The sequence below is a fragment of the Carassius auratus genome, unplaced genomic scaffold (genome assembly GCF_003368295.1).
Source record: "Carassius auratus strain Wakin unplaced genomic scaffold, ASM336829v1 scaf_tig00013464, whole genome shotgun sequence".
In the NCBI taxonomy this organism is placed as follows: domain Eukaryota; kingdom Metazoa; phylum Chordata; class Actinopteri; order Cypriniformes; family Cyprinidae; genus Carassius; species Carassius auratus.
In genome coordinates, this window is record NW_020524398.1 from 562 (window position 1) to 25,038 (window position 24,477).

General features: G+C 35.4%; 1 pseudogene; it reads left to right on the plus strand.

The window, feature by feature from the left end:
* Positions 1 to 1,491: 1,491 nt before the first annotated feature.
* LOC113073993 (NACHT, LRR and PYD domains-containing protein 12-like) overlaps positions 1,492 to 24,477 on the plus strand; it is a 32,272-nt pseudogene continuing 9,286 nt past the window's right edge.

Consider the following 24,477-nt stretch of genomic DNA (forward strand, 5'->3'; position numbering starts at 1 on the left):
TAACTTTTATTATTAATACTACTTCTACTACTAGTATGTTTCAGTACTGATTTTTTTAAAAGCACTATTTTAGTTTTTGTTCAGTTTCCATTTTAAAAACTAACTATTAAAGAGCCACACAGATGGGAAATCAAAAATGAACCTGTATTACAGTGTATGATGTAGCTGTCCATCAGTGTAAACAATGTGCAAAGTAATTAAACCAAAAAGTACACGATTTTATAAAGTTATTGGCTTCTAAAGTAAGGAGTCGACTCCGAAATCACTGAAACGAGTCGTTATAGATTTCAAATCTTTTGCCCATCTCTATGTACGTCACTAGGAACACTTTGCATAATAATCTCCGCCTACCGTCTTGAGAGAAACGGAACTCTGACCTCCCCCCCCCCCCCCCCCCCACACACACACACACAGACGCTCTGTTTGGTGTGAGAGCATCATGTCGAGGAGACAGTGTGTTTTTAATTGTAAAGGCAAGTTTGCTTTATTTTCACTGCCAAAGAATGAAGATCAGAAGAACCAATGGCTAAAATTCATTTTCACCACAATAACAGAGCAGTACAACAAATCCCTTTTGTTGTGTTCACAACATTTCACTGATGACTGCTTTTCTAATCTCAGTGAGTACAAGGCGGGATTTTCAAAACGTTTGGCCATAAAAGAGGGTTCATTACCAACTTTATTTAGACCAACAAGCATCTCCAAATCACAACGCGAAGTATGATTATGAAGTTATGTGTTTGTTTTCTCCCCGAGCGTCTTATCAGTATGTGTGCTGTCTGCAGCCTTTCTCTGCGCTCATCTTCATTTATAAACACGTCATTAAAATGAAATGTAACTCCGTGAATTCTCAACGAAGAGACATGAGAGAGATATCTATAGAAAGCTTGACATGTCTACTTTAAAACTAAACAAGTGCTGCTGAAAACAGATATTCTGTGATAAAGTAATCCATATGAAAACAACGCGATGTCTGTTTTTCATGTCTCCCTTGATTATATCTAATGTGACCACGCCCTTCTCGCTGAACGCGCTATTCAGATTCAAACTGAAGCGCGCAGCTTGAATACACCCACACAGAAGAAAAAGCAGCGAGACTGTTCAAGTTTTTTTATATTACTGTTTGCTTCGCGATGAGAGGAATAAGACATAATTCACCCCAAACAGATGCTAACGCATAGTTATCACTGACTATGTTAGTTGACCAATCAGAACACAGTATGCTACCGAAAGGTGAGAAATTTTAAAATGATATTTTGACAAAATGACAATGTTTTTTAACCTTGGATGGATTTAAACCTAATGTACAGCACTAATAAACAGTGAAAGGAAGCTTAGAATTTTCATCTTACTGGCTCTTTAATTAATCGATATCAGCCAGTGTGGTCTAACCTAGCTATCGGTATTGGCAAAATCCAATATCGGTTGACTTCTATTATGTACTATAAATATACAAATTCTAATTATTTTTTTTATTTTTTAATCTTACAGCATGGCCCTCAACGTGAACCCCTCAAGTTATTCAGATCAAATCTGCGGAGAAGTTTGAGTGTCTGTGTGAGGGAACAGTGAGGCAGGGAATCCCAACACTGCTGAATGAGATCTACACAGAGCTGTACATCACAGAGAGTGAGAGCGGAGAGATCAATAATGAGCACGAGGTGAGACAGATTGAGACACAGTCCAGGAGAGCAGCAACAGAGGACATGCCGATCAAATGCAGAGACATCTTCAGACCTTTACCTGGACAAGACAAAGCCATCAGAACTGTGCTGACAAAGGGAGTCGCTGGCATTGGGAAAAACAGTCTCTGTGCAGAAGTTCATCCTGGACTGGGCTGAAGAGAAAGAGAATCAGGACGTCCAGCTCATATTTCCACTTCCTTTCAGAGAGATCAACCTGATGAAGGACAAATCACTCAGTCTTTTGGATTTAATGCATATTTTCTTTCCTGAAACCAAAGAAATGAAACCATTCAGTGGTGAATATAAAGTTGTCTTTGTTTTTGATGGTCTGGATGAGTGTCGTCTGTCTCTGGATTTTCAGAGCAGTGTGAGGTTGTGTGATGTAAGTGAATCAGCTTCAGTGGACGTGCTGCTGAATGAACCTGATTGAGGGGAATCTGCTTCCCTCTGCTCTCATCTGGATCACCTCCAGACCAGCAGCAGCTGATCTCATCCCCTCTGAGTGTGTCCATCGAGTGACAGAGGTACGAGGCTTCAGTGATCCACAGAAGGAGGAATACTTCAGGAAGAGAATCAGTGATCGGAGTCTGGCCGAGAGGATCATTTCACACCTGAAGTCATCAAGGAGCCTCTTCATCATGTGCCACATCCCTGTCTTCTGCTGGATCTCAGCCACTGTTCTGGAGAAGATGATGAGTGAAGCAGAGACTGGAGAGATTCCCAAGACTCTCACTCAAAATGTACACACACTTCCTGATCATTCAGACCAACATCAAACACGAGAAGGACTATGAGAAGAACGTGAAGGATGAAGACATGATCCTCAAACTGGGGGAAAACTGTCTTTCCAGCAGCTTGTGAAAGGAAACCTGATCTTCTATGAGGAAGACCTGAGCGAGTGTGGCATTGATGCGACTGAAGCATCAGTTTACTCAGGATTGTGCACTCAGATCTTCAGAGAGGAGTTGGGCTTGTATCAGGGGAAAGTCTTCTGCTTTGTTCATCTGAGCATTCAGGAGCATCTCGCAGCTCTATATGTGCTGCTTTCATTCCTGCTGGACAAGAGAGATGTGCTCAATGAAAACCTCAGCTCAAAATATTCACACGAGTTCACATGTCACACAATATCTGACCTGCATCAGAGAGCCGTGGACAAGGCTTTAAAGAGTAAGAACGGACATCTGGACCTTTTCCTCCGATTTCTTCTGGGTCTCTCGCTGGAGTCCAGTCAGACGCTTCTGAAAGGTCTTCTGACACGCATTGTAAACATCCCGTTCAGTGAGGAGAAAACAGTTGAGTACATTAAAACAAGAATAAAACTGAATCGCTCACCAGAGAAATCCATCAATCTGTTCCACTGTTTAAATGAACTCGGTGACCAGTCTCTCGTCAGTGAAGTCCAGAAGTATCTCAGATCTGGAGGTCTGTCAGGAGCCAAACTGTCCTCGTCACAGTGGTCAGCTGTTGTCTTTGTTTTGTTGACCTCAGAGCAGTTGGATACATTTGATTTGAGTAAATACATAAGCAGAGCCCAAAACCCAAACCACATGACACCTGATCAACTTCTTCTGAAGCTCTTGCCTGTCGTTGAAGCCTCCAGATCATTAAAGTAAGTAGCACTGAGTGTAATCTTCAGATGTGTGTGTGTGTTGAAACGCTGTTTTTCTTTTCTCTATTGTCAGTGGTAGTATTAATTTTAACCCTCTAAGCGCCAAAGCCACAAAATTGCGACAAGACGTCATACTTAATAAAATAGACTGTAGTTCCTAATATGGTGTAATATCTCAATTGTATTCCAAACAAGAAGAAACAAGTGATAGTTTCATCCCTTTGCCCAGCGGGGATGAGGGTGGCAGGGGTGAACATGGTCATAGTCTCCAGAGTAGATCTGTTTCTGATCACACAGGCTGTAAGAGCCACCAGCAGACAGTACAGGTGCAGTCAGTGTGGAGCAGGTCTGTGTGCTGTGCAATGAGAGGTATCATACTCTCTATGACTATAAACTGTGTCACCTAGACACCTGATTGGACTGATAGCTGGACAACTGACCAAAAAAAATTGATGCATGCATTTTGGCATGGCATAGTGTAATAATAATTTACTACTTTTTCTTGTTTTCCAGTTGTTTGTTTGATAGTTTTTTTTATTATTATTTCCTAATTATTTGGAATAAAGAGACAAATAGCTAAAAAAAATGTTTCGAAAAGTTTAAACATCCATTTAATATCTATTATTTCCTGAATATTACAGATGACTCTACACTACTCTTCACATGCGTTTTACTACTATTTAATATAGTAATAATTTAGAACTTTCTACTTTTTTATTGTTGGCTTCCTCTTCTCTGATCATTTGGAATGAGGATAAAACACACACACAAAAAACATGCAAATAAGTTCAAAGAGTGTGTTATTCTGCAGGTTGTGTGGTTGTGGCGTCACAGCTGAAGGTTGTTCTGCTCTGAGTTCAGCTCTGAGATCAAACTCCTCACAGCTGAGAGAACTGGATCTGACATGGAATAAAGTAGGAGATACAGGAGTGAAGCTGATCTCTGATGGACTGAAGGATCCTCACTGTAAACTGGAGACACTGAGGTAAGAACATACATTAATTTCAACTAAAACTATTATATATTAGGTTCTTTCATCATATAATTACATTAGGGACAAGGGACACAAGGGACACTTCACCCAAAATTAATGTAAATGGATGGTAAGATCAGAGTTTAGGCTTCAAAAACCATCTAGAAACCAACACAACTATAATCCACAAAGACCCTAGTTGATAAATCAGTGTCTTCTGAAGCAAAACAATATAGTTGTGTTCAGGGGCGTTGTTAGACCTCAAACTCTACTAAGGCACAGGACCCCATTACTTATTTTATTTATTTATTTATTTTCTTGAAAGCCTGCTGTGTGTAAGAAGTGTGCAACACAATGCACTGTACAAACTTGTGTTGCTTAAACCAATATTCCTACATTGCAACAATAGGAAGGAAAATTATTGATATCTTTTATATACATAACATGAACATTAACATTGTTTAAGGCATACACTGTGAAAACAGACTCATGTGCAGGTTTTTATTTTTTATTCACACTGATAAAAGGTAATCTTTTCCAATAACTTTAAACTGTTTTTTTTTTGTTGTTTTTTTTTACTTTTTATAAGGCCATTTTTTTCTAAAAGTGACCATTATCTTTTGAGTCAAATTCTTTAATTTAATCAGTGAATTAGAATAAAACATTTGGGCTGTTACCAAGCAAATGAAATCAACACAGAAGCTGCATCTGAAGTGACACTTTGATATATTTACACACTGTTTAATGCAGGACTTGAATGCAGTTAACCTGCACTTACAAATGCAGAAATAATTATTTGATATATAAAACATATAATGTTGATATTTAAAATGATTTAAAACATGAAAAAAGGTTGAAATGTGAAATTAAATCCGCCAGTAGGTGACAGCAAATCACTGTTAATAAGTGAGTCTTTATGATTGAACTGAATCATTTAAACGGTTGATTCATTCAGGAACGAAACACCATCATGTTCTGCTCAGAGATGCAAAACTGTGCTGTGGCTGTGTTTGGAATAATTTTGTTGGCGAAATAGTGAAATATTAATATTATAAATAAATATTAATTTCATATCTGAAAGTACAGAACCCATAATCGTTTTTCACAGCAACACTGCAATATTACAGACTTGACAGGTTTTCCCGAGACGTTTCCTCTGATGTCTGAGACCTGTCTGGCTGAGGATGTACAGTTTAACAAGTCTTACCTCCCTCAAACTCATCCTCTGATCAGATCAATCTGATGTCCATCTACACGAGCCAATAATGATCGAGTCAGAATAAGAGGATCAATATTATTTAGAGACTTACTTTAGTTTGGTCATGTTTTCATAGCCTGCCTCATCCACGTGTCCGGCTGCAGTTGTGACATTTAAACACAGACGCAGACTCTGCTTCACATCAGCTTCAGAAAGAGCTTCACAAATTTAGTAATGATATGCCCTTTATATTTCATCATATGAGCTCACAAATATCTAATTAAGAGACTCTTAATTTGTGTTCATGTTGCCAAATTAGCATCTTTTTAGACAACACTTTGAAACTTTTCTTTCAAACATTGAACCTAGCAACACATTTTGTAGTTTTTAAAATTTATTTGCCAACTTTTAATAACTTTTGAAAAGGGACTCAAACAATAAAAAGGTTAAATGTGTTAAGCAGCTGCTCGCTGCAATTGTTCTGTAATGATTGTTTATTTATAATACCATCATTAGCTTGTACCTTTAATTGTTGATCAGTTAGGTGCATATTAACTAACCACCAAATACACTGCTTCAGACTTTCTCAGAATGAGCAGTTTTACTAGTTAATAAGACAATAAAATGTCATTGTTAAAATATGTAATTGATCATTAATTAATTGTTGTTTTTAAAAAGAAAATGTAAATACATTGTCAAGAAAATAAACAACCAAAGCACACAAGTTTTCTGTTTTTAGTTGAAAATGGTGTTGTGTTAACATCCCCTTAGACATGAGACAAAATAATAATAATACCTCCTGAGATGTAACACACACCGATTCATCATTTAATATCATAGTCTGTGTTTGTGTGATTGTTTCTGCTGATCTGAGAGTGAAGAGTGTGTTGTTCTGCAGGTTGAGATATTGTGGCGTCACAGATGAAGGTTGTGCTGCTCTGAGTTCAGCTCTGAGATCAAACTCCTCACAGCTGAGAAAACTGGATCTGACTCTGAATAAAGTAGGAGTTACAGGAGTGAAGCTGATCTCTGATGCACTGAAGGATCCTCACTGTAAACTGGAGACACTGAGGTAAGATCATATTCAGTATCAAGCTCCAGTGAAACAATTATGTATTATAACAATATATATTTACCCAAACATTAAAATTCTGTCATTTCTCACTCTCATGTCATCCCACATCTGTATGAATTTCGGTCTTCAAATGAATACAGTAGAAGATTAGAAAAAACTCAAATGATAATTTGTAAATGAAAACGTGTAAGTTGTTGCAGCTTTTCACAGCCCCTCGCTCTAGTGTTAATCTGGATAAAAGTGCACTATTGAGTGTTTGTTCAGAAACTGTAAGCACACAGAAGTAGATCTCTGACGTTTCTCCTGATAACTGTGGAAACAACACAAAATCTGTCATCATTTTTACTCACACAGATCAGTGTAATACATCATTCTACTTTTATCTGTGTGCACTCTCAATATTAACTAAACATTGTGGTTTTGTAAAATCAAGAAAACAAACAGGATGTGCTTTCTGCCGTCTCTGTCACCGTGAACTGGAGCGCTTCACTAAAATAAAAAATTGCCTCACAGACATGACACATATATCTGTAAAGAGCTAGAAATGTCTAAACAAACCAATTCAAACTGAACAGATACTCTCTGGTGAGGTAATCGTATGAAAGGTGTATTTCTCTCTAAAGATGCGTCACTGTACTGCAGAGATGACGAGTCAACATCATTAACTTCATCACTGCAGCAGACAATGACTCAGAAAACACTAACTTATTAATAAATAAAACAATTAATGTCCTAATGAATGTTGTTCAGTTGCTTTGACGCAATGTATTTAGTTTAAAGCGCTATATAAATTAAAGGCGACTTGACTTGACTTAAAACATGTATATTAAAAGTTGAAATTCAGTAAACACCTTATGTATATTTTGTACAGACAAGCAGATGAAGCTAGAATATAAACACAATGTGCAACATTAAATGTCACATTAAATGGTTTCCCATAGAAAACTTTTAGAAGGAAAACATTGAACCATTAAGAGGATTGTGTTCATATTCTGGCCTCGTCTGTTTGCGTATATGAACTATGCATCATTAATATAGAGAATATTACTGTTTTAAATATATTAGAGACACTTTAAGTGTTTTATAATGTTTTGTCGCACTGTTTAATGATTGAAATATTGCCGCAGGTGCTTTATATGGATTGCAACAATGTTGTTTTCGTCAACGATGATGATAACGAAATGATTTCGTTGACGTACCTTTTTTTTCTGACGATAACACGACGATGACTAGCTAAAATTGGCTCTAATGTGACTAAAACATGACGAGACGTTTTCGTTGACGAGACGAGACGGAACGAAAATGATTATAAGTCTGATGTTCACAATGCATATCATTTCTGCCTGTTTTGGAGAAGCACCCGGCTGCAGCCTGCAGGTCGAGGCGGGGCTGCACCTGGGGCGGGGATGCACGTACTTTTAAATGCGCACTTGAGCAGCGCAGCACACTGTGACTCCATGTTGCTTTGAGCACATCATTCTGCACCCGCGATGTGCATACGCACTTTGTGTGCTCTGTTTTGAAGCGTTTCATATTATCATGGGTTTGCGCACTGAAAGATTATTAAAAGCCTATATTTTTATACCTAGCCTACACAATACATTTAAAATGAGCATAATTTAATTGTATATTATTTGTGTGTAATGTAGGCTATATAAATACATACACTTCTTAGCTCTTGACATTCATATATAAATATAAAATTGTGATATTTGCTGCAGGGTGAGGGCTTCGATAACTCTCTCTTTTTTGACCATACATGTGTTTGCATCCCTGAATGCTTGTGTCACTTTTATTAGACAGGGTTGTATGATGTTTGTGTTTACAAATAATATGCATCTTGTTGTTGCACTGGCAGACAAGTTGAAGCACAAGTTGTAGAGCATAAGTATGTGTTCCTCAATAGCTTATATTTTGGGCACGTTGTTCATTGCACTTTAGCAATTTCTCAAATAAAGCCACAATTGCCAAAGTAAGAATGTATTTATTCCTGGCTTTTTTGGAGTAAAACAGTGATTCCACTGTTACCACTTTATTTGTGTGTAATGTTGTAGTAGCTCAAAGTTTTTTGCTGTTTAAACTTTAAACCATTCCTTTATTACTGTGATTACTGGTGAAAATAGGCAATGTGCTGAAATTTTAGAAGAGCATCAATTCATGGAAAAAATATAACTTGAATTATGTGGATAATAGGTTTCTGCCCAATGCGACCATGGAGAACAGCTTGGCAGCACTGCATCTCCATCAATGAGAAAGTCTAGTTTATTATGCAAAGCTTTTAAGGTTAACTGTTGTTTTATGAATTGCAACACTCGTTACAACCTGTCAAACCTAAGTCCATTTCCAATACTTTTTAACCTAAATTAATTTGTTAAAGACTACTTTTTTTGTTTTTTACTAAAATTGACTAAAACTTGACTAAAACCTTTTTGTGTTTTCGTCGACTAAAACTTGACTAAAACTATCAAGTTTATAAGTGACTAAAACTAAAAGGGCTGCCAAAAACAACACTGGATTGCAAATAGGCAAAACTTGCATTTTGTTCACATACTTTTGTTTTATTCTTTTGAGAGGTGATCTGAATATTTGCAGCTGTGAAACGGATGGAAATTGACAGGTTTGTGCTGCATTTCTGTGGATGTTTTGTCCTCCTTGTCTTCGAGCCGGTCACATGACTGAAAGCTATGAATAGATGTGGTGAAGACATTGTTAAAGTAGTCATGGGTTCAGCCATAATTTACAAAGCTACAACAATATTTTTTTTGTGCAAAAATGAAACAAAAATAATGACTTGATTCAGCAGTTCTTCTCCTCTGTGTTATCTACACTGTAAAATTTTTTGCCGTTAAATAACAGTAATTTTCTGGCAGCAGGGGTGCCAGTAAAGTACTGTTAATTTACAGCTCTTAACCATTAATTTACCACTCTTATTTTTTAACAGTATTTTACCGTAAATTCTACCATGGAAATTAACTCCACTCCCACTGCTTCAAACAGTTCGAGTTTTTAAAACTAGCATTCCTACGATGTTAGTACTATGAACTTCTTTCATTTGAGCCCACTGAGAAGGAATATTTCTTACACTTAATGTGCAGTAATAAAGTAACTAAATACATGACTTTTACTCAAATCACTGCAGCTCATTGTCAACTATAGCACACATGTATGTGCTGAAGTACTTAACACAGAGATCATCACTGTATCAGCGACTCCACATTTACTGCCTTTATATAAAGCAGCAGAAAATCAGAATTTGTGGCTCATCATTGACTGAAGCACAGGCTCTACTCTCCAGCACAATGGTGAACAACAAAACTACATTAAACTAAACGATTTCTCTTGTGCAAACACACATTAATACAGTCAAGTTCAGTATTTACTCTCATTATCAGTGTATGACTTTGCCTAATTTTTTTTCTATGGATGTTCACAAATATTTTAGTTAAATTAACTTTTTTTTCATTTGGTAAATCTGACGTTTACATTTTACAGTAGATTACTGTTTTTCCTTGACTTAACGGCAACAAACTGTAGAAAAACACTTTTTTTGCTGGCAACCATTAATTTACGGCAAGAAACAGTAGAAAAACAGTTATTTACTGGCAGCAGGGGTGCCAGTAAATAACTGTTTTTCTACAGTTTGTTTCCTGTAAATTAATTACAGTTTATTACTGTTAAATTATGTTTCATGCTGTTTTTTCTTCATCTTAAATCTTTAACCCTTTAAACCCCACAAGAAAATCCTCAGTTTTAAATGAACACTTATAATGTGTGCACACTACAGAGTGTTTGAGTAACACTGAATCAGTGAAGTTAATGAGATAATTCGGTGATTAATTGATGATTGAGCATTAGTGATAAACACCTGCAGAATCACTGAAGGAAAGAGAAACACAAGATCTACAAATGACTTCAGCCACAGCCTTAAATGAAATCAACTGAATAAAAGAATACATAAAATCTCTCAAGATCTGATTAAACAACTACTAAAACAGCTTCACCAGATTCACATTACTAACCAGACTGACTTTATTTCTGTCAGATGTCTACAGAAGAACTTATGGAGAGTTAAATAGGTTTAGGTGTTTTTTTCACTACCATGATGGAGATCAGTGTTTACTTTAGTTGGGCTCTTGAACTTGACTTTTCAACAACTAAGGTTTTTTTTTTTTTTTTTTTTTTACATGCTGTAACAATGCGCCTTTGGAACCTGTTATAGCAAAACAAAAGTACACAGAAGAAAAAAAATCTGATATTGTTGTTTATAGATTGACAAGAACAAATACTATTATTTCTGATCCAATCCCGTGTCTCTTCTCTTATTGAATATTGATACTACAGCATAAGAAGGAACACTGCTGAGCCATAAGTTATGAAAGACTGTTAAGAAAATTTCACTCATAATAAAAAAAAAAAACCTTTGCTGAAATTTAGACAGACACATAAATAATCAGCGTATGAATCACAACAATGGTGACAATCCACAAAATAAATGAACAGATCAGTTCTGAACATCACAACACATGCTACTAAAACTTAAGACAAAAGCTAAATTATAAGCACATAAGAATTCAAGAAAATAAGTGAACAATTCAGGGGCATAATTTATTCATGCCGCAATGCATGCAGGGAATCATGGATGAGTTTTATCCTGTGCTGGTACCCAGCATGCATTGCATCATGAACCTTTAGATTGTCACCATTGTTGAGATTCATATGCTGATTGTTGATTTCTCTCTTTGAGTGTTGTGGGGACTGCTGCCCGAAATATTTTTTAACTAAAACTAGTCGTTAAATCCATAAATACTGGTTATCACACTACTTTTCAATCTTACAAAATTGAAGAAAAAATAAATAAATTGTGTCATTCACTCAAATATTTTAACACCAAATTAATATTTGATTACTATAGCAACACTTTAAGTCAGTCTAGTAGATCATGCCTGACAGAAACAGCCATAATCACTTGACTATCAAACTTAATACTGCTGTAACAGATGTATCATGAAGATACAAATACAGCAATGAAACAAAATTTAAAGTGTTAAAGTCAAGGGTCAGTAGACCAACTAAGGTAAAAACTGATCTCCACAATGGTAACATCAAACGAAACAGTAACATTATCATCTAAATCTCTGTAATTCTCAGTAAGATCTTTCGATCTCTGATCTCTGATCTGATAGAAATAAAGTCAGTCTGGTTAGTAATGAGTGAAGTTGGTAAATCTTCAGTTGATTTCATCTAAGGCTGTGGCTGAAGTCAGTTGTAGTTCTTGTGTTCGTCTTGTTTCTTTTTTCTTCAGTGATTCTACTCGTTAACAGCAGCTGTTCATCATTGTCTGAATTCACTCATTAATTTTCATTCTCTCTGTCAGGTGGATTATATTAGTAAACTCATGTAGGGAATAGTGAATGAGGGTGTAGGGTGTGATTTGAAACACAGTTGCTGAGTGTCGACTTTGAACGTTGTTAATTTACGATATATAGCAGCAGGCTACCTTCTCGAAAATGATGAATATTACCCAGAATGCACTGTTTTAATGAAAAACAGTATATTACTGTCGAAATTTGGCCGTTTTTTTTTAACAGCGATTTTTAACAGTGTAGTCACGTTATGGACAGAACCACGTCACACATGTGTGTTTTCTTCTGCTCCTGAACAAAGCACAGTGTGCTCTGCGTCACACGCATGTGTCGTGGTACTGTCCATAATGCACTTAGGGTGACGCAATAAAAGTAAAATAGTGTGTAAATTTTACCATCATTAGCGGTTAGGTTGAACTGCACATAGAGAAGCTACGGTGGCTGAAACAGGACAAAGATGTCATCCTCTGAGACCACAGAGAATGAGGTTTCTTTATAAAGATTAACTAAGGAATTATATTTACTCTATCATTCAGTAAACCGATGTTACTGCAAATATTATTATTTTTACTTGTTCATCATTGTGTCTGTGTTTTATTGACAAGAACAGCACAGTGATGAAACACACTCTGTAGAGCAGTTTGTCTGTTTAGGCTCCTGTAGAAACATGCAGCACAAAATATCAATTTCCAAAATTTAGGCCAACCGCGGTGAATGTAGATAGAAATTACTCATTCTAAGGTAATAAAAACAGGCCATTTTTTTCTAAAAGTGACCATTATCTTTTGAGTCAAATTCTTTAATTTAATCAGTGAATTAGAATAAAACATTTGGGCTGTTACCAAGCAAATGAAATCAACACAGAAGCTGCATCTGAAGTGAGACTTTGATGTATTTACACACTGTTTAATGCAGGACTTGAATGCAGTTAACCTGCACTTACAAATGCAGAAATAATTATTTGATATATAAAACATATAATGTTGATATTTAAAATGATTTAAAACATGAAAAAAGGTTGAAATGTGAAATTAAATCCGCCAGTAGGTGACAGCAAATCACTGTTAATAAGTGAGTCTTTATGATTGAACTGAATCATTTAAACGGTTGATTCATTCAGGAACGAAACACCATCATGTTCTGCTCAGAGATGCAAAACTGTGCTGTGGCTGTGTTTGGAATAATTTTGTTGGCGAAATAGTGAAATATTAATATTATAAATAAATATTAATTTCATATCTGAAAGTACAGAACCCATAATCGTTTTTCACAGCAACACTGCAATATTACAGACTTGACAGGTTTTCCTGAGACTTTTTCCTCTGATGTCTGAGACCTGTCTGGCTGAGGATGTACAGTTTAACAAGTCTTACCTCCCTCAAACTCATCCTCTGATCAGATCAATCTGATGTCCATCTACACGAGCCAATAATGATCGAGTCAGAATAAGAGGATCAATATTATTTAGAGACTTACTTTAGTTTGGTCATGTTTTCATAGCCTTCCTCATCCACGTGTCCGGCTGCAGTTGTGACATTTAAACACAGACGCAGACTCTGTCTGCTTCACATCAGCTTCAGAAAGAGCTTCACAACTTTAGTAATGATATGCAGTTTATATTTCATCATATGAGCTCACAGATATCTAATTAAGAGACTCTTAATTTGTGTTCATGTTGCCAAATTAGCATCTTTTTAGACTACACTTTGAAACTTTTCTTTCAAACATTGAACCTAGCAACACATTTTGTAGTTTTTAAAATTTATTTGCCAACTTTTAATAACTTTTGAAAAGGGACTCAAACAATAAAAAGGTTGAATGTGTTAAGCAGCTGCTCGCTGCAATTGTTCTGTAATGATTGTTTATTTATAATACCATCATTAGCTTGTACCTTTAATTGTTGATCAGTTAGGTGCATATTAACTAACCACCAAATACACTGCTTCAGACTTTCTCAGAATGAGCAGTTTTACTAGTTAATAAGACAATAAAATGTCATTGTTAAAATATGTAATTGATCATTAATTAATTGTTGTTTTTAAAAAGAAAATTTAAATACATTGTCATGAAAATAAACAACCAAAGCACACAAGTTTTCTGTTTTTAGTTGAAAATGGTGTTGTGTTAACATCCCCTTAGACATGAGACAAAATAATAATAATACCTCCTGAGATGTAACACACAGATTTATCATTTAATATCATAGTCTGTGTTTGTGTGATTGTTTCTGCTGATCTGAGAGTGAAGAGTGTGTTGTTCTGCAGGTTGAGTGATTGTGGCGTCACAGATGAAGGTTGTGCTGCTCTGAGTTCAGCTCTGAGATCAAACTCCTCACAGCTGAGAGAACTGGATCTGTCTCAGAATAAAGTAGGAGTTACAGGAGTGAAGCTGATCTCTGATGCACTGAAGGATCCTCACTGTAAACTGGAGACACTGAGGTAAGATCATATTCAGTATCAAGCTCCAGTGAAACAATTATGAATTATAATAATATATATTTACCCAAACATTAAAATTCTGTCATTTCTCACTCTCATGTCATCCCAGATCTGTATGAATTTCAGTCTTCAAATGAATACAGTAGAAGATTAGAAAAAACTCAAATGATAATTTGTAAATGAAAACATGTAAGTTGTAGCAGCTTTTCACAGCCCCTCGCTCTAGTGTTAATCTGGATAAAAGTGCACTATTGAGTGTTTGTTCAGAAACTGTAAGCACACAGAAGTAGATCTCTGACGTTTCTCCTGATAACTGTGGAAACAACACAAAATCTGTCGTCATTTTTACTCACACAGATCAGTGTAATACACCATTCTACTTGTATTTGTGTGCACTCTCAATATTAACTGAACATTGTGGTTTTGTAAAATCAAGAAAACAAACAGGATGTGCTTTCTGCCGTCTCTGTCAGTGTGAACTGGAGCGCTTCACTAAAATAAAAAATTGCCTCACAGACATGACACATATATCTGTAAAGAGCTAGAAATGTCTAAACAATGTCTTCAAACTGAACAGATACTCTCTGGTGAGGTTATCGTATGAAAGGTGTATTTCTCTCTAAAGGTGCGCCACTGTACTGCAGAGATGACGAGTCAACATCATTAACTTCATCACTGCAGCAGACAATCACTCCGAAAACACTAGCTTATTAATAAATAAAACAATTAATGTCTCTACTGAACAATTAAAATATCTATAAAGGCTCACTATGGCTTACTTCTTGCCCAGCCTGTACATGTAAAGAAGAACATAATTCAATTAAAGGAAAATTATCATGAAATGTTCCTCAAATGTTTTGTTCTGAGGAGGATTGTCTGAAACAGCTATTTAATGATGGTTTGTGATTTTGGTTTTAGTGATTAAGTAGTTCTCTTGATTACCTGTAACCAGGGGAGGACTGGGGCTAAATGTGTCCCTGAACAGATCGGGCACAGATCGGCCCTAAACACCCGGTTCACAACACACCTCTCCATAAACACACCTGCTCATTATCCACAGAGCAATCAACACCAATTACTGACATTACAGTTTTAGACAGTACAGGAATAAAAATACTGTCTCTATTCTAATTGATATTATTATTATTGATATTAATGAATGGCTGGCATAATTCTTTACATTATAATCTGTCTTTCCTGGTGTATACAGTAAATATAAGCACAGATACAGGTAGCTCAAATATTTAAAACATTTTGAAGAATTTTCACACATCTCTTTAACACAGATGGACAGTTTAATTTTGCTAAAGTTAAATGTTTTATGACACAATGTTCTGCTCTAGAAGAGAAAGTAGTGCAGAGTGTGGACTGTTTTAAGTTAATCTGTTTATTACAATGATTTCTGAAGATCATGTGACTGAAGACTGGAGTAATGACTGATAAAAATTCAGCTTTGATCACAGGAATAACTTACATTTAAAATATCTTTATTAGAAATCCTGAATTTTACGTGTAATATTTAATAATAATAATTCCTTACATTTATATAGCACTTTACATAATCAGGGGGTATCTCCTCGTACACCATTTATCATCCACATATATTTCACATTATTATTGTTTTTACTATATTTTTATCAAATAAATTCAGCCTTCTCTCAAAAAAATAATTACAAATGTATTATTTCAAATGTTCGACCACCAGTGTGTGTATAAAATAATGTAAGACCTTGGTTCGTCTTCAGAATACAGATAAAGATATTTTTCATGAAATCCGAGAGCTGATCCTCTGATAGTTTTCACGTGACGTCACACTCTTATAGAAACACACACCTGGAGGACAAAACAAGGCTCTGCTCCACTGACCACCAGTTATTATTACACAGTTTACATTAATGTAGTAATGTAGTAAACAGTGCACAGACACTATTTAACTGAACAGAGAAGACATCACTGAATTCAATGATGAACTGCCTTTAACTGTCATTTTGCATTATTGACACACTGTTTTCCTAATGAATCTTGTTCAGTTGCTTTGACGCAATGTATTTAGTTTAAAGCGCTATATAAATTAAAGGCGACTTGACTTGACTTAAAACATGTATATTAAAAGTTGAAATTCAGTAAACACCTTATGTATATTTTGTACAGACAAGCAGATGAAGCTAGAATATAAACACAATGTGCAACATTAAATGTCACATTAAATGGTTTCCCATAGAAAACTTTTAGAAGGAAAACATTGAACCATTAAGAGGATTGTGTTCATATTCTGGCCTCATCTGCTTGCGTATATAAACTATGCATCATTAATATAGAGAATATTACTGTTTTAAATATATTAGAGACACTTTAAGTGTTTTAAAATGTTTTGTCGCACTGTTTAATGATTGAAATATTGCCGCAGGTGCTTAATATGGATTGCAACAATGTTGTTTTCGTCAACGATGATGATAACGAAATGATTTCGTTGATGTACCTTTTTTTTCTGACGATAACACAACGATGACTAGCTAAAATTGGCTCTAATGTGACTAAAACATGACGAGACGTTTTCGTTGACGAGACGAGACGGAACGAAAATGATTATAAGTCTGATGTTCACAATGCATATCATTTCTGCCTGTTTTGGAGAAGCACCCAGCTGCACCTGGAGCGGGGATGCACGTACTTTTAAATGCGCACTTGAGCAGCGCAGCACACTGTGACTCCATGTTGCTTTGAGCACATCATTCTGCACCCACGATGTGCATACACGCTTTGTGCATGACAGGTTTTCCCGGGACGTTTCCTCTGATGTCTGAGACCTGTCTGGCTGAGGATGTACAGTTTAACAAGTCTTACCTCCCTCAAACTCATCCTCTGATCAGATCAATCTGATGTCCATCTACACGAGCCAATAATGATCGAGTCAGAATAAGAGGATCAATATTATTTAGAGACTTACTTTAGTTTGGTCATGTTTTCATAGCCTGCCTCATCCACGTGTCCGGCTGCAGTTGTGACATTTAAACACAGACGCAGACTCTGCTTCACATCAGCTTCAGAAAGAGCTTCACAAATTTAGTAATGATATGCCCTTTATATTTCATCATATGAGCTCACAGATATCTAATTAAGAGACTCTTAATTTGTGTTCATGTTGACAACTTAGCATCTTTTTAGACTACACTTGGAAGCTTTTCTTTCAAACACTGAACCTAGCAACACATTTTGTAGTTTTTAAAATTGATTTGGCAACTTTTAATAACTTTTGTAAAGGGACTCAAACTATAAAAAGGTTAAATGTGTTTAGCAGCTGCTCGCTGCAATTGTTCTGTAATGATTGTTCATTTATAATACCATCATTATCTTGTACCTTTAATTGTTGATCAGTTAGGTGCATATTAACTAACCACCAAATACACTGCTTCAGACTTTCTCAGAATGAGCAGTTTTACTAGTTAATAAGACAATAAAATGTCATTGTTAAAATATGTAATTGATCATTAATTAATTGTTGTTTTTAAAAAGAAAATGTAAATACATTGTCATGAAAATAAACAACCAAAGCAAACAAGTTTTCTGTTTTTAGTTGAAAATGGTGTTGTGTTAACATCCCCTTAGACATGAGACAAAATAATAATAATATCTCCTGAGATGTAACACACAGATTCATCATTTAATATCATAGTCTGTGTTTGTGTGATTGTTTCTGCTGATCTGAATGTTTCTGCAGAATCTGATCTGATTCTGCTGAATGTTCCTCAAATGTTTTGTTCTGAGGAGGATTGTCTGAAACAGCTATTTAATGATGGTTTGTGATTTTGGTTTTAGTGATTAAGTAGTTCTCTTGATTACCTGTAACCAGGGGAGGACTGGGGCTAAATGTGTCCCTGAACAGATCGGGCACAGATCGGCCCTAAACACCCGGTTCACAACACACCTCTCCATAAACACACCTGCTCATTATCCACAGAGCAATCAACACCAATTACTGACATTACAGTTTTAGACAGTACAGGAATAAAAATACTGTCTCTATTCTAATTGATATTATTATTATTGATATTAATGAATGGCTGGCATAATTCTTTACATTATAATCTGTCTTTCCTGGTGTATACAGTAAATATAAGCACAGATACAGGTAGCTCAAATATTTAAAACATTTTGAAGAATTTTCACACATCTCTTTAACACAGATGGACAGTTTAATTTTGCTAAAGTTAAATGTTTTATGACACAATGTTCTGCTCTAGAAGAGAAAGTAGTGCAGAGTGTGGACTGTTTTAAGTTAATCTGTTTATTACAATGATTTCTGAAGATCATGTGACTGAAGACTGGAGTAATGACTGATAAAAATTCAGCTTTGATCACAGGAATAACTTACATTTAAAATATCTTTATTAGAAATCCTGAATTTTACGTGTAATATTTAATAATAATAATTCCTTACATTTATATAGCACTTTACATAATCAGGGGGTATCTCCTCGTACACCATTTATCATCCACATATATTTCACATTATTATTGTTTTTACTATATTTTTATCAAATAAATTCTGCCTTCTCTCAAAAAAATAATTACAAATGTATTATTTCAAATGTTCGACCACCAGTGTGTGTATAAAATAATGTAAGACCTTGGTTCGTCTTCAGAATACAGATAAAGATATTTTTCATGAAATCCGAGAGCTGATCCTCTGATAGTTTTCACGTGACGTCACACTCTTATAGAAACACACACCTGGAGGACAAAACAAGGCTCTGCTCCACTGACCACCAGTTATTATTACACAGTTTACATTAATGTAGTAATGTAGTAAACAGTGCACAGACACTATTTAACTGAACAGAGAAGACATCACTGAATTCAATGATGAACTGCCTTTAACTGTCATTTTGCATTATTGACACACTGTTTTCCTAATGAATCTTGTTCAGTTGCTTTGACGCAATGTATTTAGTTTAAAGCGCTATATAAATTAAAGGCGACTTGACTTGACTTAAAACATGTATATTAAAAGTTGAAATTCAGTAAACACCTTATGTATATTTTGTACAGACAAGCAGATGAAGCTAGAATATAAACACAATGTGCAACATTAAATGTCACATTAAATGGTTTCCCATAGAAAACTTTTAGAAGGAAAACATTGAACCATTAAGAGGATTGTGTTCATATTCTGGCCTCATCTGCTTGCGTATATAAACTATGCATCATTAATATAGAGAATATTACTGTTTTAAATATATTAGAGACACTTTAAGTGTTTTAAAATGTTTTGTCGCACTGTTTAATGATTGAAATATTGCCGCAGGTGCTTAATATGGATTGCAACAATGTTGTTTTCGTCAACGATGATGATAACGAAATGATTTCGTTGATGTACCTTTTTTTTCTGACGATAACACAACGATGACTAGCTAAAATTGGCTCTAATGTGACTAAAACATGACGAGACGTTTTCGTTGACGAGACGAGACGGAACGAAAATGATTATAAGTCTGATGTTCACAATGCATATCATTTCTGCCTGTTTTGGAGAAGCACCCAGCTGCACCTGGAGCGGGGATGCACGTACTTTTAAATGCGCACTTGAGCAGCGCAGCACACTGTGACTCCATGTTGCTTTGAGCACATCATTCTGCACCCACGATGTGCATACACGCTTTGTGCATGACAGGTTTTCCCGGGACGTTTCCTCTGATGTCTGAGACCTGTCTGGCTGAGGATGTACAGTTTAACAAGTCTTACCTCCCTCAAACTCATCCTCTGATCAGATCAATCTGATGTCCATCTACACGAGCCAATAATGATCGAGTCAGAATAAGAGGATCAATATTATTTAGAGACTTACTTTAGTTTGGTCATGTTTTCATAGCCTGCCTCATCCACGTGTCCGGCTGCAGTTGTGACATTTAAACACAGACGCAGACTCTGCTTCACATCAGCTTCAGAAAGAGCTTCACAAATTTAGTAATGATATGCCCTTTATATTTCATCATATGAGCTCACAGATATCTAATTAAGAGACTCTTAATTTGTGTTCATGTTGACAACTTAGCATCTTTTTAGACTACACTTGGAAGCTTTTCTTTCAAACACTGAACCTAGCAACACATTTTGTAGTTTTTAAAATTGATTTGGCAACTTTTAATAACTTTTGTAAAGGGACTCAAACTATAAAAAGGTTAAATGTGTTTAGCAGCTGCTCGCTGCAATTGTTCTGTAATGATTGTTCATTTATAATACCATCATTATCTTGTACCTTTAATTGTTGATCAGTTAGGTGCATATTAACTAACCACCAAATACACTGCTTCAGACTTTCTCAGAATGAGCAGTTTTACTAGTTAATAAGACAATAAAATGTCATTGTTAAAATATGTAATTGATCATTAATTAATTGTTGTTTTTAAAAAGAAAATGTAAATACATTGTCATGAAAATAAACAACCAAAGCAAACAAGTTTTCTGTTTTTAGTTGAAAATGGTGTTGTGTTAACATCCCCTTAGACATGAGACAAAATAATAATAATATCTCCTGAGATGTAACACACAGATTCATCATTTAATATCATAGTCTGTGTTTGTGTGATTGTTTCTGCTGATCTGAGAGTGAAGAGTGTGTTGTTCTGCAGGTTGAGATATTGTGGCGTCACAGATGAAGGTTGTGCTGCTCTGAGTTCAGCTCTGAGATCAAACTCCTCACAGCTGAGAGAACTGGATCTGTCTCAGAATAAAGTAGGAGTTACAGGAGTGAAGCTGATCTCTGATGCACTGGAGGATCCTCACTGTAAACTGGAGACACTGAGGTAAGATCATATTCAGTATCAAGCTCCAGTGAAACAATTATGAATTATAATAATATATATTTACCCAAACATTAAAATTCTGTCATTTCTCACTCTCATGTCATCCCAGATCTGTATGAATTTCAGTCTTCAAATGAATACAGTAGAAGATTAGAAAAAACTCAAATGATAATTTGTAAATGAAAACATGTAAGTTGTAGCAGCTTTTCACAGCCCCTCGCTCTAGTGTTAATCTGGATAAAAGTGCACTATTGAGTGTTTGTTCAGAAACTGTAAGCACACAGAAGTAGATCTCTGACGTTTCTCCTGATAACTGTGGAAACAACACAAAATCTGTCGTCATTTTTACTCACACAGATCAGTGTAATACACCATTCTACTTGTATTTGTGTGCACTCTCAATATTAACTGAACATTGTGGTTTTGTAAAATCAAGAAAACAAACAGGATGTGCTTTCTGCCGTCTCTGTCAGTGTGAACTGGAGCGCTTCACTAAAATAAAAAATTGCCTCACAGACATGACACATATATCTGTAAAGAGCTAGAAATGTCTAAACAATGTCTTCAAACTGAACAGATACTCTCTGGTGAGGTTATCGTATGAAAGGTGTATTTCTCTCTAAAGGTGCGCCACTGTACTGCAGAGATGACGAGTCAACATCATTAACTTCATCACTGCAGCAGACAATCACTCCGAAAACACTAGCTTATTAATAAATAAAACAATTAATGTCTCTACTGAACAATTAAAATATCTATAAAGGCTCGCTATGGCTTACTTCTTGCCCAGCCTGTACATGTAAAGAAGAACATAATTCAATTAAAGGAAAATTATCATGAAATGTTCCTCAAATGTTTTGTTCTGAGGAGGATTGTCTGAAACAGCTATTTAATGATGGTTTGTGATTTTGGTTTTAGTGATTAAGTAGTTCTCTTGATTACCTGTAACCAGGGGAGGACTGGGGCTTAATGTGTCCCTGAACAGATCGGGCACAGATCGGCCCTAAACACCCGGTTCACAACACACCTCTCCATAAACACACCTGCTCATTATCCACAGAGCAATCAACACCAATTACTGACATTACAGTTTTAGACAGTACAGGAATAAAAATACTGTCTCTATTCTAATTGATATTATTATTATTGATATTAATGAATGGCTGGCATAATTCTTTACATTATAATCTGTCTTTCCTGGTGTATACAGTAAATATAAGCACAGATACAGGTAGCTCAAATATTTAAAACATTTTGAAGAATTTTCACACATCTCTTTAACACAGATGGACAGTTTAATTTTGCTAAAGTTAAATGTTTTATGACACAATGTTCTGCTCTAGAAGAGAAAGTAGTGCAGAGTGTGGACTGTTTTAAGTTAATCTGTTTATTACAATGATTTCTGAAGATCATGTGACTGAAGACTGGAGTAATGACTGATAAAAATTCAGCTTTGATCACAGGAATAACTTACATTTAAAATATCTTTATTAGAAATCCTGAATTTTACGTGTAATATTTAATAATAATAATTCCTTACATTTATATAGCACTTTACATAATCAGGGGGTATCTCCTCGTACACCATTTATCATCCACATATATTTCACATTATTATTGTTTTTACTATATTTTTATCAAATAAATTCAGCCTTCTCTCAAAAAAATAATTACAAATGTATTATTTCAAATGTTCGACCACCAGTGTGTGTATAAAATAATGTAAGACCTTGGTTCGTCTTCAGAATACAGATAAAGATATTTTTCATGAAATCCGAGAGCTGATCCTCTGATAGTTTTCACGTGACGTCACACTCTTATAGAAACACACACCTGGAGGACAAAACAAGGCTCTGCTCCACTGACCACCAGTTATTATTACACAGTTTACATTAATGTAGTAATGTAGTAAACAGTGCACAGACACTATTTAACTGAACAGAGAAGACATCACTGAATTCAATGATGAACTGCCTTTAACTGTCATTTTGCATTATTGACACACTGTTTTCCTAATGAATCTTGTTCAGTTGCTTTGACGCAATGTATTTAGTTTAAAGCGCTATATAAATTAAAGGCGACTTGACTTGACTTAAAACATGTATATTAAAAGTTGAAATTCAGTAAACACCTTATGTATATTTTGTACAGACAAGCAGATGAAGCTAGAATATAAACACAATGTGCAACATTAAATGTCACATTAAATGGTTTCCCATAGGGATGCACCGAAATGAAATTCTTGGCCGAAGCCGAAATAATAATGAAATGCTTGGCCGAAGGCCGAATAACGAATGCAGTGTTTCGCATATTTTCCATTTATTTTGCCAATCTGTCACCTTTTTCAGTCCTTCTGAGTTTGCAGGTATGGACATGAGATGCAGCACTAAACAGTATCTCACTGTTGGTGCGTGTGCATGGAGCAGACAAGTACCTGCAGAATAGTTGGAAATTTTATTGCAGTTTTCTGACAGTTGCTCATTTCAAAACGAACAATGTCTTCAAGATAATGAAATGGTTGAAACCCAGTGTAGGCCTACTATTTTACTACACTGAAAATAGTTAAATTTTCACAAAATACATATAAAATATAGGTAGTAACACTTTACAATGTTTGTTAACATTATTGCATTAACTAACAATGAGCAATACATTTGTTATGGTATTTATTAATCTTCGTTAATGTAAGATAATAAAAAAATATTTAATTCATGTTAGTATAAGTGCATTAACAATTTTAACAAATAGGCCTACCACTTTTGATACTTTTTAATTCAGAAATTACAAATGTGATACTTTATTTTAATACTGTATTAGTAAATGTTAACATTAAGATTAATAAATGCTTTTGATTGGTCCTCCAAAATTCGAGAGGGTTATTGCTCGTGGGGATGGGGACTTCTGAGAGATACCCATCTACAGTGTTGAGAAAGTTCACTTTCTACATGAACTAGTTCAAAGTTCAATTCACAAATTTTAAAATGAACTAGTTCAGTTCAAAGTTCAAACTACAAAATTGAGTTCATAGTTCTTTTTTTCCATATGTTGCTGCAAGCTATTATTTTTTCACAATTATTGCCACAGCCCATATAGAAACACAGACAGCAATTATTTTATCAGTTTTAACAATGAAACTATGCGTCAGATTTCATCTTCATGTCATATCCAATTTTGAATCCTTATCCAACCAGGGTTTACATTAGCATTGAGGGGACAGCACTTCCCCCTTGTTGCTTTAATGTTTTGTCTCCCATTCTCACCGACCTTGTCATAAACATCATAAAATTATTTTAAATGATCATACGCCTTCTTGCTACATGCTGCTGTCGCCTT